General features: G+C 36.5%; 1 protein-coding gene across 3 annotated transcripts in view; it reads right to left on the bottom strand.

The window, feature by feature from the left end:
* TTC28 (tetratricopeptide repeat domain 28) overlaps positions 1 to 18,435 on the bottom strand; it is a 640,216-nt gene that overhangs the window by 582,018 nt on the left and 39,763 nt on the right. The window lies entirely within an intron of this gene.

The following is an 18,435-nucleotide window of genomic DNA, read 5'->3' as shown; positions in this document are numbered from 1 at the left end:
CCAATAAGATGCTGTGGATCAGCACTACTTCAGGCTGAAATTTATGAGAAAAATGCCTCTCAGTGAAAAACTGGTTTTTCATCTCCAATCAACAATAGTAAAATAAAAACTAAATGCATAAATAAGTAAACAATGAGTGAGCTTTAAGAAAGGCTCACTTCAACACCAAGGAGAAAAAGCTACCAGTCACATGGTGGCAACTAGAAAATGTACTTTTCTCTGTAGTCTGTTTGAAATCTTTCTTGAATAACAAAGAAACAAAGACTACTTTTGCCTTCATAAATGTACCCAAGAAAAAAACCTTGCAAACTACTTTTGCCTCATCTCTTATTAAAGATTACCATTTTCTTCTTAAATAAAAAAAGTCAAAAATATTAAATTGCAATATTATATACCTGTTAAAAATAATTCAGTATAGGGCACCTGGGTGGCTCCATCAGTTAAGCATCCAACTCCTGATTTTGGCTCAGGTCATAATCTCACCGTTTGTGAGCACAGAGCCTGGGATTCTCTCTCTCCCTCTCTCTCTTCCCCTCCCCTACTTGCACACATGAGTACATTCTCTCTCAAAATAAATTTTTAAAAAACTTTAAAAAAATAGTAATTAGGTATATAAATTAACAGAGAAAAATAAACACACTGCAAATCTAACATATAAAAAGTATTCCTTTTTAGGGCACCTAGGTGTGTCAGTCGGTTAAGCATCCAACTCTTGATCTCAGCTCAGGTCATGATCTCATGGTTCATGGGTTTGAGCCCCAAATTGGGCTCCTTGCTGACACTGCAAGCCTGCTTGGGATTCTCTCTGTTGCCCCCTCTCTCTGCGCCTCCCTTCCTCTCTCTTTCTCTCTAAATAAGTAAATAGATAAACAAACAAACAAACAAAACTTAAAAAAACAGGCTAACGAAAAAATTAAAAGAAAAATCTAGGAAATTAGATGTTCATAGAGGGCTTTGAAAAACTCTAGAATGTTCTTGTGAATGTAGGAATGTATAGGGCTATACACCTGCCCAAGAAAGACTCAAGAACACCCTAATCTCTTACCTCTGGCTGAACTTGAGGTTCTACACCAACAGGAAGTAAAAGCTAAGACAAGGTTGTAAACTGCCAGAGTACTGAAGATATGCCTAACACACACAGGGAACTCTTTAACAAAGGCTAGAAGACTTATTCATTCAAGGCATTCATTGAGGGCGGGAGAGGCTTTGGCTGGGGGGGGGGGGGGGGAACATTTATAGAATCTCTGTCCCATCAAAGCTGACCACTAAGTTATCCAAGCACAGATTTCAGTGGATGCACATGACAAAGAATATAGACTTTAAAAAATTAGTCCAGAGGGGCACCTGGGTGGCTCAGATGGTTGAGCGGCCGACTTCGGCTCAGGTCATGCATGATCTCACAGTCCGTGAGTTCGAGCCCCGTGTCAGGCTCTGTGCTGACAGCTCAGAGCCTGGAGCCTGCTTCAGATTCTGTGTCTCCCTCTCACTGACCCTCCCTCGTTCATGCTCTGTCTCTCTCTGTCTCAAAAATAAATAAACATTAAAAAAAAAAAAATTAAAAAAAATAAAAAATTAGTCCAGAGAAGTAACTAACTCAAAAAGGCAACAACAAAAGCAACAGTAAACCCAGTGGGGGGATGGGAGGGGAAGAATCTGATTTTCAGAGTTGACATATCATATTACTTAAAATGTCCAGTTTTCAACAAAAAATGATGAGACATAGAAAAAAACAGATGAGTATGGCCCAAACACTGCAAAAACAGCAGGCAATAGAAACTGTTCCTGAAGAAATACTAACATTGAACTTACTAGGCAAAGACTTTAAATCGGCCATTATAAACATGTTCAAAGTAGTAAAGAAAACCATGCCTAAACAATTAAAGGACAATGTCTCATCAAATAGAGAATATCAATAAAAAGAACTACTATGATTTAAAAGACAGTGGCATGGGGCGCCTGGGTGGCGCAGTCGGTTAAGCGTCCGACTTCAGCCAGGTCACCATCTCGCGGTCTGTGAGTTCGAGCCCCGCGTCAGGCTCTGGGCTGATGGCTCGGAGCCTGGAGCCTGTTTCCAATTCTGTGTCTCCCTCTCTCTGCCCCTCCCCCGTTCATGCTCTGTCTCTCTCTGTCCCAAAAATAAATAAAAACGTTGAAAAAAAAAATTAATATAAAAGACAGTGGCATAAAGCAATAATATAAGACTATGCTGATTACCTTGCAATATAGAAAGATACAGTTTGTATGACACTAACACAACAAAAGAAAAGGGAATAGAGATATACTGGACCAAAGTTTTTGTACACTATTAAATTAAGTCGAGGAGCATCTGGTGGACTCAAAAGCATGTGCCACTCTTGACATCAGGGTCAGGAGTTTGAGCCCCACAGGGGGTGTAAAGATTACTTAAATAAATAAAACTTTAATAAAATAATAAATATACAAAAATAAAATTAAGTTGACACATATTTAACTGCTAATTACAATCTCTAGGGCAACCACCAAGAAAATATATAGTAAAAGAAACAAGGGAATGTAAATGGTACACTACAAAATATTTAACATAAAAGAATAAGAAAAAGGTATATAGAAAACAAATTAACAAAGACATATAGAAAAAAAGACAAAAAAATAAGTAACAAAAAGGCATTAAATATAAATGGACTTATATTCAGACACTACAATCAAAGGATGCAGACTAGAAAAATGGATTTAAAAAACAATGGGAGCGCCTGGTGGCTGAGTCAGTTAAGCTTCTGACTTCTGGTCAGCTCAGGTCATAATCTCACAATTTGTAGGTTCAAGCCCTGCATTGGGCTCCACATTGACACTGAAGGGTCTGCTTGGGATTCTCTCTCCCTCTCTCTCTCTTCCCCTGCCCTGCTCACATTCTCTCAAAATAAGTAAATAAGCTTTTTAAAAAAGTATTTTAAAAATGATGTAACTATATGCTGTCTAGATGACACTCACTTTATGGGGCGTCTGGGTTGCTCAGACGGTTAAAATGTCTGAATTTGGCTCAGGTCATGATCTCATGATCCATGGGTTCAAGCCCTGCATCAGACTCTGTGCTGACAGCTCAGAGCCTGGAGCCTGCTTCAGATTCTGTGTCTCCCTCTCTCTCTGCCCCTCCCCTGCTCATGCTCTGTCTCTTTCCCTCAAAAATAAATAAACCTTAAAACAAATTTTTAGAAGACACTCACTTTAGTTTCAAAGACACAAATAGGTTGAAAGGGAAAGTATGGAAAAAGATATATCATGCAAGCAGTAACCAAAAGAGAGATGGAGTGGCTATATCAATATCAACAAAATAGATTTTAAAACCAAAATTGTTACTAAAGACAAGGAAGAATATTCTATAATGATAAAAGGATCAATCTCCCAGGAAGATATAATAATCATAAAAATATAAATACCTGTGGGGAATAAGTTTAAGAATTCTCTGAGCTTGCACCAATGGGTTAACAAGGTTTAGGATGGAAAGCCACCACAGGGTGAGAGTGCCCCCAGCATAGAACAAAGTGCAGAGCAGAAAGCTGCTTCCACAGGAAGAAAGCATCCGAGAACAGGTACAATTGGAAAGCTGCAGCAACAGGGTGAAAACACCCAGAGCTAATTAGCAAGAAAAATGCCTTGTTAACCCTGTGGTAGCATGTTCTATCTGTCTTAGCCTAGAAAAGTTAAGATAAACAGACACGGTGCCTGCTGCCTGCAGTAATCAGCCCTCTGCTCAGCACAGGGATTTTCATTTGTATTGACTCTTACCCCTAACACTGCATATCTTCAAAACCCCCTTTCTCTCACACGCAAGTTAATGATCACTGTTTTATTGTCTCTTTCTGCATGTCCATGACGTTTGTAAGCCTTCTGATCCTAATACAGAGCAAGGACCCTTACTTGGGGCTCTTGTCTCCTCCCAGACATTAGCCTCCCTCATATTCAATTCTGCATCCACTCTCTTGCTGGACAAGAGAGAACTCCAGACTCAAAGTCTGTGACAAATACCCAACAACAAAGCCCAAAATACATGAAGCAAAAACTGATAGAATTAAATGGAAAAATAGAAAATTCAACCATAATTGGAGACTTCATATCCCACTTTCAATAATGAATAAGATCATCCATCAATAAAGGAACAGAAGACTTGAACAACACTATAAACTAACTAGACCTAATGAACATCTACAGACCACCCTACCCAACAACAGCAGAATACACATTTTTCTCAAGGGCACATGAAATATTCTTGAATACAGGTAATATGTAAGGCCATAACCTAAACCTATAACCAATCCTAAATAAATTTTAAAAGATTGGTACGAAACAAAGTATGTTCTCCAATCATACATAATAGAATGAAATTTGGAATCAATAATAGAAGGAAATTTGGAAAGTCACAAATATGAGGAAATTAAACATATGTTTAATCTTTAACTAGAATGACCATAAATTAAGTATGTCATCTGTCTACCTTAGATCTGAGGCACCTGGGTGGCTCAGTCAGTTAAGCCTCTGACTCTTGGTTTCAACTCAGGTCATGACCTGGCTGTTCATGAGTTTGAGCCCCACATCCAGCTCTGTGCTGACAGTGTGGAGACTGCCTGGGATTCTCTCTGTCTCCCTTCTCTCTTTGCTCCTCCTCTTCTTGCTCTCTCACTCTCAAAATAAATGCATACATAATATATATTATATAATATATTGTATTTTATATGTATTATATATAAACATATATAATACACACACACACACACACACACACACGTGACATCCATCAAGTATCTGAATAAAACATTACCTCCTTATAATAGCTTAAAAGACCCCGCATGACCTGGCCACAGCCCACATCAACAACCTTATCCTACCACCTCCATTTCACTCACTCACTCACTATGTTCCACTGGCCTTTGTGCTATTTTCTTCAATTAGCCAAGTTCACATTAGCTGTTTATTATGCCTACAATGTACTTTGCCCACATCTGGTTCTCTCAGGTCTCATCTGAATCATCTCTTCCCACAAACTCTTCCATAACTCTGTCATCCTCTTTTCTCAGTACTCTCAATTCTTTCACTCTGTTTGAAATTATCTTCAGAGTGCTTATTGTTTTAAAACCTTTTCATATATTACTTTATTTTCTGCTTCTCCCCACTGAAACATTAGTTGTAACTTTGTTCTGCCGTATTCTTGGTTTAGAACACTGCCTAGCACACAGAACTGTTCAATAAATACACTTAATTCTTGCTAAAAAAAAAAAAAAAGTTAATTATAAAAAACATATATGGCCCCAAAAGTATATAATGAATGCATACTATTAAGATTATCTAACTTAGGGGTGCCTAGGTGGCTCAGTCAGTTAAGTGTGGTTCTTGATCTCAGCTCAGGTCTTGATCTCAGGGTCATGAGTTCAAGTCCTGTGTTGGGTTCCATGCTGGATGTGGAGACTACTTTAAAAAAAAAATTATATAGCTTAAAAACATTATTTTATGCATTTCTGTTATTAAGCTCCAATACATTTACAAACTTCTTTTTAAAATTCAATGCATTTAAAACAGTTTGTTTACTTGTAATGACAAGTAAAAGGCAAAAAAAACTGCACTGTCAGAGTTTGGTTTATATTATAGGAAAGTGAAATTGAATAGTATCCTCAACATCTTATGAACATAACAGTGTTAAAACTTAAAAGAGAATTCTGAACTCTTAAAATCTCTTAACTGATGAACTCTTTTGTTTAGGCAAGTAGTACAGTATACGGATAAAGGAAAAATTCTTTAGAATCAGATAGGATAGACCTGGATTAAAGTCCAACTCTTACTAGTTGGATGTACTAGACAAGTTATTTAATCTCTCACTAACTGTAAATGTTCACTATTGTAAAGTTGGGCTAATAATTATATCTAACTTCTAAGATTGTGAGTATAAAATTGATACACAAATAAAAAGATTCAGACAATCTTTTGGTAAATAACCATTCAACAAAAGCTATTATATTTTGTTACTATTATAATATAGGTAAACCAAAAGGAAACATGAGACCAAGATATTAACATTTTTTTTTTTTTACATATAACTGTCATCAGGTATAATACCTGACAATGTATAATATTCTCTCATTAAGAATTATACTTGATAATAGGATTCTCTCATCAAGTATAATCAAAAAATGAAAATATGGGGGCGCCTGGGTGGCGCAGTCGGTTAAGCGTCCGACTTCAGCCAGGTCACGATCTCACGGTCCGTGAGTTCGAGCCCCGCGTCAGGCTCTGGGCTGATGGCTCGGAGCCTGGAGCCTGTTTCCGATGCTGTGTCTCCCTCTCTCTCTGCCCCTCCCCCGTTCATGCTCTGTCTCTGTCCCATAAATAAATAAAAACGTTGAAAAAAAAAATTTAAAAAAAAAAAAATGAAAATATGAAAGAGCTTTAAATTCATACAGAAAGACAAGGTATTCGTGGTATACTTTACAATTAATGGGAAAGTCCTGCTGTGGAACTTTCCCTTATATAGTTTTTATATAGTTACACCATATGAAAATCTACCATTCCTTTGGTTTTCTTTTCCTATGGTACCCTTAAAGAATATAACTATTTTTTATAACTCATAATTCACACTGAAATGATATAAACTACTTCACAATAGACTTGTCTGAAAAGATGTGATTCAAGAAAATTCCAGACCAGAAAGATCTAGGGTAAAAAGTTAAAACAAAATACAAACAACTAAAGAGGGGTATGTTCTAGGAAGGGGGGTACGTGAATATGTACCGCACTAAGTGTATAATCTGACTGACAAAGAATACTGGGGAAAATTACAAGGATGGCTGTAGATGCTTCCCTTTCTATATATCTGCCCTTGGGTAACCCCCACCCTACATGGTTCTGGGCTTGGCCATGTGACCTACTCTGCCCCAGAGGATAATAGCATATTTGGTAGAAAGAGAGTCGTCAGAAAATGCTTGCACATTGCTGCTTCCACTCTCCTGTAGTTGGGGGAATCCTACAACTGCCATGGGAAGAAGCTCGGGAAAACCTGTAAAATGATGAGAGGCACAAGGCCCAGTTAAATAAATGGTTGTTATTTTAAGTCACTGTTTTGGAGTGATTTGTTACAAAGCAAAAACCAGTGGATACAAGTACAGATCAATGATGCATTTTTTTTTAATCATGGAAAAGAAGCAGAATACCAAAACAATGAAAAAAGATGAATACGCTAAATTTTAAAAAAGGAGACAAAGCAACTGAATACCATTATCAGAGGAAAAAGCAGAACGATGCTTGTATTTATAGTAAATGCCTAATAGATATTTACTGAAATCAAATAAATGAAATATAGCATACTTTTAAAAAGACCAGTAGGATCTGATAAGTTATTCAAAAGAGTATATGTCCTCTATAAGTGGCAAAAAATAATTCCTCCCCTTCCCTCTGCAACAGATATATCTTAATGGAATATTTTACCCATTTTGTCATCACACTTTTTGAAAAATGATCAGTAGAAATTGGAAAGATTCAGAAAATTACTGAGATTATTATAAAGTGAAGAGAAATGGTCAAAAAATTATTGGATAGTTTGAAAAAAATTATGTGTGTCTAAATACAAATATCACCATGAGGGTGATCATCATTAATAATCATAATATATTAAAAAAACTATATGTGAAAAATGCTCTGCTAAGTGCCTACCATTATTTTATTTAATCCTCAATACAACCCTTTCAAGTTTGTGATATTAACCCAAATTACAAATGGGAAAACTGAGGCATATGAAAGTGAAGCAACGTGTAAGGAGGAAATAACTTAGCTCCAACTCCAAAAACCTGCAGTTCTTGCTTCACATGTATATTGTTTCAATATACGAGGATTTCAGTTACCACAGTTAAATTACACCAATTCCCTAATACCACAATTCAAATTTCAATTACCATGGTATATTAACTGTGAGTAAATGCATAAAGTACAAATTCTGCTGCTGGTTTTTCAGTCCACAATTGCTACATAATTAAGAGTTATGCATCATGATTAATGACCAATCACATCACTCGTTTCAAAGTCTGTGATGATTGGTCACTGCATACATCTGTTATTCAGCTCACACAGAAACAGCAAAAAGGTGGTTGTGTTGCCCCTTTATCTTCCAGTGACAAACCCGTGTGGACATTTTATAAAAATGGGTTTTGGAAAAGGAGAATTGAGGAACAAAGATGAATGCAGCAAAGAAATAAAGAGTGATAATGCTGAAGATAAAATTCAGCTCAAACACAAAGAGAGTTCTAGAAGAAATAGTGGACGACGGGAATGTTGACACAGCCACTGTTGAAGAGGTCCAGTTAGAAGAACTTTGAGAATGAACTTGTCAACGTAAATGAGGAAAGTGGTTGTGACCAAAAGGCTAAAATGTTCCAGAGAACATTATTCTGGCAAAATTACTGTAACTGCAGGAATGCTCAGAGATATTTCACACTGAAGATTAACATTTTATAAGCTGACCCAAACTAGAAAGTAGTATGACAATTCACCGAGGCACAGAAAAGATACTCTGTACTGTAATTTATACGATGAGAAGAAAGCAACAAGAACAATTCAAATAACTACAGAGAAGTTTTTTACAAAAAAATAAAACAAATCCTCAATGTTTCTAACATTTTAAAGCACAATGTACTAAATATCTGTTTTAATAGTTTTTCCATTCTTGGGGCACCTGGATGGCTCTCAGTTAAGTGTCCAACTTTGGCTCGGGTCATGATTTTGCCATTCATGAGTTCGAGCCCCACACTGGACTCTGTGCTGACCACCCAGGGCCTGAAGCCTACTTTCAATTCTGTGTCTCCCTCTCTCTCTGCCCCTCCCCCTTGCACATGCATGTGTGTGTGTGTGAGCTTGTGTGAGTGCGCGTGCAGGCACGATTTCTCTCTCTCTCTCTCTCTCTCTCAAAAATAAATAAACATCAAAAGTTTTTTAAGTAAAAAATTAAAAAAAATTTAAAAAGGCCACAGAACTGGGGCGCCTGGGTGGCGCAGTCGGTTAAGCGTCCGACTTCAGCCAGGTCACGATCTCGCGGTCCGTGAGTTCGAGCCCCGCGTCAGGCTCTGGGCTGATGGCTCGGAGCCTGGAGCCTGTTTCCGATTCTGTGTCTCCCTCTCTCTCTGCCCCTCCCCCGTTCATGCTCTGTCTCTCTCTGTCCCAAAAATAAATAAACGTTGAAAAAAAAAAAAAATTTAAAAAGGCCACAGAACAGTTGAAATCATTGCAAAGTTCATGTAAGATTTTTCAGCTTGTACAGTTGCTTCTATGGTACTGTCCTACCATGCAAAGTGAAGACTGCCTGTACATCCTATTTACATTATACTATGCTAACTCACTAAATACATGAAAGGTTTTAAGGTGGGAGATTTGAAAGAAATGTTAGATCCCTTCCACAACTGATTAAAAAGTGAACTAAATCTACTGAGGAAATTGGCTAATTAAAAAAAAAGAAAACTTATATTGTCAAAGCTTATGATCTGTGACATCTACTTCCTTAGAAGTCTTCAAGAAGGAAATGCACAATTATATCTCTTTTCTCTTTGACTCAGCCACTAAAGTGAAAAGAAAAATTTAAGGAGGGACGGCTGGGTGGCTCAGTCGGTTAAGCGTCCAAGTTCGGCTCAAGTCATGATCTCACAGTTGATGAGTTCAAGCCCTGCATCAGGCTCTGTGCTTTGAACACAGGGCCTGCTTCAGATCCTCTGTCCCTCTCTCTCTCTGCAATGTCTGGGCTATAGTAGAAGACAAGCTTTCCAGGCACTTTCAAGCTAAAGACTCAGATACACTCAAGAAACATGCATTTATATATATATATATATATATACACACACACACATATAAATATATATATTTATACACACACATATATATATAAAACAATATAAATAATTAATTGAAATTAGCAAAATGACTATCATATTCACAGAAGCTCAATGTAGCTTTCAGGAAAAGATGAGAATTGAATTAGACAAGCGGAAGCAAGGGACAAAACTCCAGGCACAGTTTGGCATAAACAGGAAGGAAGAAGAAAAAGGAAAAGACACAATCGATAAGAAGAGCAGGTTTGTCATCCCAGCAGCAAGTAATAAAGGGGGAAATATAACCATTTGTGCAGAGTCTTGAATATCAGGTTACTTGGAAACACGAAACAACAGAAAGTTTTTCATTAGAATATTGTTACAATAAAAAAATTCACGACAGGGACGCCTGGGTGGCTCAGTCGGTTAAGCGTCTGAATTAAGCTCAGGTCATGATCTCACAGTCCGTGAGTTCGAGCCCCGCGTCAGGCTCTGTGCTGACAGCTCAGAGCCTGGAGCCTGCTTTGGATTCTGTGTCTCCCTCTCTCTCTGCCCCTCCCCTGCTCATGCTCTGTCTCTCTCTGTCTCAAAAATAAATAAAAACATTAAAAAAACTTTTTTTTAACTCACAACAAAGTAAGAATGAAACTATAATAACCTGGACTATAATACTGGCTGTGAAAATACACTGCATAAGATATATAAGGAATACAGAATGCAGAAGGGCTATTCACCAATATAATGAATGAATGAAAAAGGAAACAGAAATAAATATTGTAAATGAATAAGACGAGTAACTAGGAACAATGACCCTAAAAAGAGAACTCAAAACATCAAGAAAGCTACTTGGCCTAAGGAAGCAAGATGACTTTGTTGGGATCCACTGAAAATGAGGAACCTTAGATCACTGAGAAGACATCACTTCTGTTTCCACTAATTACTGAGCAAGATCCTAGTGAACCCACTCCCACAAAGAAAACAACTACAAAATCTAGATACAACACAAAAATAACCTACCTGAAAGCACTGGAGAGTAAATAGAAGCCAACAGATTCTGGAGGAAGAGAGCTGTTAAGTGAGTTCCCAATCAGAGTGGTGGCCAGGGTGACTGGAGCACTGTCATTCTGGCTGGGGAAATCAGAATACTGAAGCACAGGAAACCACTACCTGTGGCCAAGGAGGAAAAGAATCCCAGAAGGACAAGAACCAGAAAAGGGATACTCAAATTCTGTCTACCCACATCTTTGGCTAATCCTTGAGTAGTTCAAATAAAGACAAAATATCTGTACTGAAACTAGAGCTGCAATTCAAGAAACAAAGTATGCAATTCTATTCTAACCAAGATAATAACCTGCCAGGGGCCCCTGGGTGGCTCAGTCAGTTGAGTGTCTGACTCTTGATTTTGGCTTGGATCATGATACCAGGGTTGTGGGATTGAGCCCACAATCTGAGCATGGATGGAGCCTATTTAAGATTCTCTATCTGGGGCGCCTGGGTGGCGCAGTCGGTTAAGCGTCCGACTTCAGCCAGGTCACGATCTCGCGCTCCGTGAGTTCGAGCCCCGCGTCGGGCTCTGGGTTGATGGCTCAGAGCCTGGAGCCTGTTTCCGATTCTGTGTCTCCCTCTCTCTCTGCCCCTCCCCCGTTCATGCTCTGTCTCTCTCTGTCCCAAAAATAAAATAAACGTTGGAAAAAAAAAAAAAAAAGATTCTCTATCTTCCTCTGCCCCTGTACCCTCTCCCTCTCTCTGTCTCTAAAAAAATAACAATTAAAATAATAACAACCTGCCAAACAATAACAATCAAAAACAATGAAAAACTCTCAAAAGAAAAGAACAAATCAACTCAAAAAGCAGTCAAATAAACCAATAAACATCAGGAAAAGAATAACAGGAAAAAACAGAGAATACAAATAAAATAGTACAGAAAAAAAAATCAACATCAATAATTACATTAAATGTTAATGAACACAGATTCCAATTAAAAGGCAGAGACTGAAAAAATTGATTTAAAAAGCAAGAAACAGGAGTGCCTGGGTGGTTCAGTCAGTTGAGCATCCAACTCTTGATTTCCACTCATGATATGAACTCTCTGTTCATGAGATTGAGTCCTGCATCAGGCCCTGTGCTGACAGCATGGAGAATGCTTGGGATTCTCTGTCTCCCTCTACATCTGCTCCTCTCTGAGCTCGCTCACTTTTCTGTCTCTCTCTCTCAAAAATAAACTTTTTTTTAAAAAGAAATAATATATATTGTCAAAAAAAGATGAATATGAAATGTAAAGACCCAGAGAAGTTGAAAATATATGGATAGAAAAGATACATAATGCAAAGAGTAAGAATAAAAAAACTGAAGTGGCTATATTAGAATCAAGCAAGATATACCTTACGACAATAATTACTACCAGAGATAAAAAGGGACCTAGCACAATGATAAAAGGATCAATTCATCAAGAACACAGAATAATAATAAAGTGGTATATGTTAATAACAGAACTTTAAAAATCATGAAGCAAAAATTCACAATATTAAAAAAAAGAACCAATTCCAAAATCTTAGTTGTGGATTTTAACTTCTCTATTCTAACAATTGATGGAATAATTAGACCAAAAAATAAGTCATCAAACACCTAGAAGACATCAACAGTATCAATCACCTTGAGTTAACTGATATCTATAGAACTACACCTAACAACTACAGAATACATATTCCTTTCAGGCACTTATAGCAGGTTTCACCAGGATAAAACATGATGGGCCATAAAACAAGCCCCAGTAAATTTTAAAAAGTTAATATCATGTCAATTGTGTTCTTCATCCACAATGGTATTAAGTTAGATATCAACAATAAGATAACTTTAAAAATAAGAAATATTAAGAAATTTGACAATATACTTCTAAAATAACCCATGGATCAAGTAAGTACTGCCAAGGAAAATTCAAAACTATTCTAAACAGAATGACAAAATATGACATCAAACTTTGTGGGATGCAGCGAAAGCAGTACTAGCAAAGAAAATTTTGGCTTTAAGTGCTCATATTTCTTAAAAAAAGAAGAAAGGGCACCTGGGTAGCTCAGTTGGTTAAGCATCCAACTCGCTCAGGTCAAGATATCACAGTCGTAAGATCAAACCCTGCATCAGGATCTGTGCTGGGTGCAGAGCCTGCTTAAGATTCTCTCTCTCCCTCTCCCTTTGCCCCTCCCCCCAAAAAAATTAAATTAAAGTTAAAAAAAAAAAAGAAGATTTAAGGGGTGCCTGGGTGGCTCAGGCAGTTAAGTCTTCAATTCTTGATTCCAGTTCAGGTCATGATCTCATGGTTCATGAGTTGAGCCCCACATCGGGCTCTGCACTGGCAGCACGGAGCCTGCTTGGGATTCTCTCTCTCTCCCTGCCCCTCCTCCACTCACTCTGTCTCTCTCTCAAAATAAATAAATTAGGGGCGCCTGGGTGGCGCAGTCGGTTAAGCGTCCGACTTCAGCCAGGTCACGATCTCGCGGTCCGTGAGTTCGAGCCCCGCGTCAGGCTCTGGGCTGATGGCTCGGAGCCTGGAGCCTGTTTCCGATTCTGTGTCTCCCTCTCTCTCTGCCCCTCCCCCGTTCATGCTCTGTCTCTCTCTGTCCCAAAAATAAATAAAAACGTTGAAAAAAAAAAATTTAAAAAAAAAAATTTAATTAATTATTTTTTTTAATTAAAAAAAGAATATTTAAGATCCATGGCCCAAGTTCTCATCTTAAGAAAAAAAAGGAAGGGGCGCCTGGGTGGCTCAATCATAAGTGTCCAACTTCACCTCAGGTCATGATCTCACTGTTTGTGGGTTTGAGCCCCATGTCAGGCTCTGTGCTGACAGCTCAGAGCCTGGAGCCTGTTTCAGATTCTGTGTCTCCCTCTCTCTGCCCCTCCCCCACTCACACTCTGTCTCTCTCAAAAATAAATATTAAAAAAAAAAAAGAAAAAGGAAGAGAGCAAATTAAATGTAAAATAATTATAAAGAAGGAAATAAAGAACAGAAATTGATGGAAGAGAAAATGTACAATAATATTCAAAATCAATGAAATTAATAGCTGATTGTCTGGAAAGATGAATAATATTGATAAATCTCTAAGCAGACTAATGAGATAAGACAGAGAATTAATATCAAATTAATAACAGGAATGAAAGAAAGGACATCACTAAAGATCCTACAGAAATTAAAAGGATAGTAAGGGAATGTATCAACAAATATAGAAATAAATTTGCAACCCAAATTAAATGTAAAAATTAAGTGAAACAAACAAAATACCAAACTAAGAAGAAACAGAAAACTTGAATGGTCTTATATCAATCAGAGAAATTGAATTCATAATTAAAACTTTCCCACAGAAGCGTCTGGGTGGCTCAGTCAGTTCAGCGTCTAACTCTTGATCTCGGCTCAGGTATTGATCTTGAGGTTCATGGGGTCAAGACTGGCATCAGGCTCTGTGCTGGCAGCGTGCAGCCTGCTCGGGATTCTTTCTCTTCCTTTCTCTACCCCTCCCTCCCCCTCAAAATAAATAAATAAACTTTAAAATATAAAAAGATAAAAATAAAACCTTCTCATAAAGAAAATTACATGCAATTATGGCTTAATTGGTGAATTCTACCAAATATTTAAGAAATAAACAATGCCAATCCAACAAAAACTCTTTCAAAAAATACAAGAAGAGAGAACACTTCATTGTATGAAGCCAGTATCACTCTGATACCAAAATCAAAGACATCATCAGAAAAGAAAACAGATCAATATCTTTCACAAAGATGCAAAAACTCTTAACAAAATTATAGCAAATCATATCCAACAATATATAAACGGATTAAGACATAATACCTAAGTGGTATTTATCCCATGGAAGGCAAACTTGGCCTAACATTCCAAAACAGAATCAATTTAATTTATGATATTAACAGACTAAATGAGAAAAAAATTTTAATTTCAATTAATGAAGAAAAAAATGACAAAATTCAACACTCAGTCATAACAGAAATTGAAGGGAACATCCTCCACCAGATTAAGGACATCATTCTCAACAAAGAAAAGCTCAATGCCTTCCCACTAAGATCAAGAATGAATAAGGAAGTTTGCTGTCACCTTTTCTATTCAGAATTAGACTGGATATCCTAACAGATACAATGGATCAAGAGAAAGAAATAAAAAGCATATGCAAAAGAAAAAAAGACCTGTCATTACTTACAGGTTATATGATCATGTGCAGAAAAAATCCTAAGGCATCTGCCAAAAACCCCACTAGAACTTGATAGTGAATTTAACAGGGTCACATGATATAAAGTACAAAAATACATTCCATTTCCATATACTAGCAATGAAGAAATAGAAAATAAAAATTTTTAAATCGATTTATAATAGCATCAAGAAGCAAAATACTTAGGAATAAATTTAATAAAATATGTACAAGACTGAACACTAGAAACTACAAAAGGTTACAAAGGAAAATGAAAGAAGGACTAAATAAATGGGGACAGATACCATGTTCATGATTAGAAAACTGAATAAAGTTAAGGTGGCAATTCTTTCCAAACTGCTCTAAAAGTTCAATGCAACCCCATTAATTTCCCAGGAGACTTTTTGAAAAAATTGATAAGCTGGTTTCATAACTTATATAAAAATACAAAGACTGATAATATCAAAAACAACCTAGGAAAAGAAGAATAAAGATGAAAGACTCAGGGGAGCCTGGATGGCTCAGTCAGTTAAATGTCCAACTCTTGATTTTGGCTCAAGTCATGACCTCAGTTCGTGAGATCAAGTCCCGCGTTGGGCTCCAAGCTGACAGCAAGGAACCTGCTTGGGATTCTTCCTCCCTCTCTACCCCTCCCCAACTCAAACATGCATTCTCAATCTCTCTCTCTCTTTCTCTCTCTCTCTCTCTCTCTCAAAATAAATAAACATTAAAAAAAAAAAAAAAGATGGAAAACTCACAATATCTGATGTCAAGACTTACAATAAAGCTACAGTAATCAAGACAATGTGCATTTAGGGCATAGGATAGATAGGTCAGTGGAACAAAATAGAGACCAATAATAGCACCATACTTTATGGGGTCAAATGATTTGTGACAAAGGCACCAAAGATCATTCAATGGGGAAAGGATAGTCTTTTCAACAAATGTTGCTGGAACATGATTATCTATATTGAAAAAATAATAATAAATCTTGACCCCTATCTCACAACATACCGCAAAATTTACTTGAAATGAATCAAAGACCGAAAGGTAAGAACTATAAAAATTCTAGAAGAAAACCTAAGAAAAACTTTATAACCCTGAGTAAGATAAATATTTCTTAAACAGGATACAAAAAGAATGAACATAAACAGACAATAGCTAAGAGGCAGTTGGAGATAACTATCATAATTTGGTAATAACATGAAAAGAGGCTTATGAAAAGAGGCTTTCATAACCTCTTTTGCAGCCCATAACACAACAAAATCATTTCTCATTCAGACAAAATAGACACAAATAAAAGACTCTATCCAATCGCTGGAGCCCTGAGATATTTACATAAAAAATTACCATAGAGGGCTGCCTGGGTGTCTCAGTTGGTTAAGTGTCTGACTTCAGCTCAGATCTCACTGTTCGTGAGTTTGAACCCCGCATCAGGCTCTGTGCTGACGGCTCAGAGCCTGGAGCCTGCTTCAGATTCTGTGTCTCCCTCTCTCTCTGACCCTCCCCTGTTCGCACTCTGTCTCTCTCTCTCTCTCTCAAACATAAACATTTTTAAAACACTTTTTTTAATTACCATAAATAGAAATTAGAATTAATGTTTTCCCTAATCAAACTAGACAATAATGACATTTCAGAAAAAGACTTCAAAAGGCAAAAAGATTTTAATGAGAAAGTTAGAAAAGCCAAATAGAAAGACCAATAATAGCCCCACACTTTTATGCTCAAATGATTTGTGACAAAGGCACTAAAGATAATTCAATGGGGAAAAAATAGTCTTTTCAGCAAAGGAAAAAAAAATTGATAAAATTTCAACAGACATATCTTTACAACAAAACAGTACAACTTAACCTTCTTTTATATTGTAAGTATATTCCTAGAAAACTAAGTATAAAATAAAGTTTTTATGAAATGGAAAGAATTTATACAGTAGTGGAAATTTCTTTATAAATTAATTTTATTATGAATCACATTGTATATGAAAACCCTTTCATGATTTCAATAACAAAAACTAATTTACATGTTACATAATTCTAGATATTCCTAAATTAGTTTTCCTTGAAGCCAAATATGGAGCTGAAATATTAATGCAAATGGTAAACAGAACAACTTCACTTATCATAAGGGGAAAAACATCAGAGACTAAAACTTGGTAAGATTACCTTAAAAGGTTGATATTTTTTTATCTATAATCATAAAAGTGCACCTTTTTCAGCTATTTTGTGTGTGTGTGCTAAATCGCAAGAGGGTGACAAAAGAAAGTAGAATGACAGAAAAAGGAAAAAGATGAAAGTTTTAAAATGTTCACAAATATAGGAAGGACATAAAATAAGTGGATCCAAAAAAGGAAAGAATGGAAATACTTAATTTGAGAATTAAGCTATTTACCAGGCTCATTGCAATCAACCACAGGTTTAAAAGAAAAAGGGAAAGAGAAAGAGAAGACACATGCCAAGCTTTGCTAGAATAACTTACTTACTTGTACCTTCAATAAAAATGTCACAATCCTAGCTATTATCTATCAAATGCATACTATGTACAAGTAACAAATTATCTCTGACTCTTAAATGGCCTCACAAGATAGGTATTATTATTCCATTTATCTTAACCCTAGAGAGGTTAAGAAATTTACCAAAAGCCAGACAAAAGAGAGCCATTAACAAAAGAGAAGGAATTTGAACCTGGGTCTGTCCTTTGAAAACAGCATTCTAACCCCCAAGTGGTGTCCTGTAACAATTTTTTAAAATAGGTTTTGTTTGATTTGCAGTAATTATAGTTACAAAACAACTCTGTTAGGGAATTACACAATACTAAACAATTCATGAGGCAGCAGCAATACTGGAAATTCCACTGAACGAGGCCAAAAGTACCTACCACAGTTAAAGTATAAATTAATATAACTATAGCATTAATAAGACATTAAGAATATTTTTTAAATCTCTAGCAAATATCCATGAGCCTTTGTTAATGCAACAGAAAGCCAAAAATGGTATCAAATGGTTTCGTGGCTCAATAAAAAGGATCTCAAACACTTCAGTACATCTTAATGGGGGTTAGACAGCAAACAGGCACACTGAAAATGAAGTATATACAAAACAAAGATCATTCAAACCTTAAACTATCCAAGGGAACATAGATAATTAAAATGATGTATTAGGAAAAAAAGTTTTTCTGGTTAAATACCACTCTGAAAACAAGCAATGATTGACAGAATAAAATTAATTCTTTTAAATTCAAAGAAAAAAAACATCTCCATCTAAAACATCTGTGTAAAAAGGAGATGTGGAAACCTATATAAATGACTAAAATGTATCCTATCAAGAAGCTGAGTAGAAAAAAATTTCAAATTTCAAACATACAGGAAAAGAATTAAACTTGGAGAGCACTATTACAAAGCATAAAAAAGGAAGCCATTCACTAGCATACCAGCTCAA

The sequence above is a fragment of the Puma concolor genome, chromosome D3 (genome assembly GCF_028749965.1).
Source record: "Puma concolor isolate L17-30 chromosome D3, mPumCon1.1.hap2, whole genome shotgun sequence".
Taxonomy (NCBI): Eukaryota; Metazoa; Chordata; class Mammalia; order Carnivora; family Felidae; genus Puma; species Puma concolor.
The sequence above is the reverse complement of the archived record's forward strand: the minus strand, read 5'-3'. Positions and strand labels throughout refer to the sequence as shown.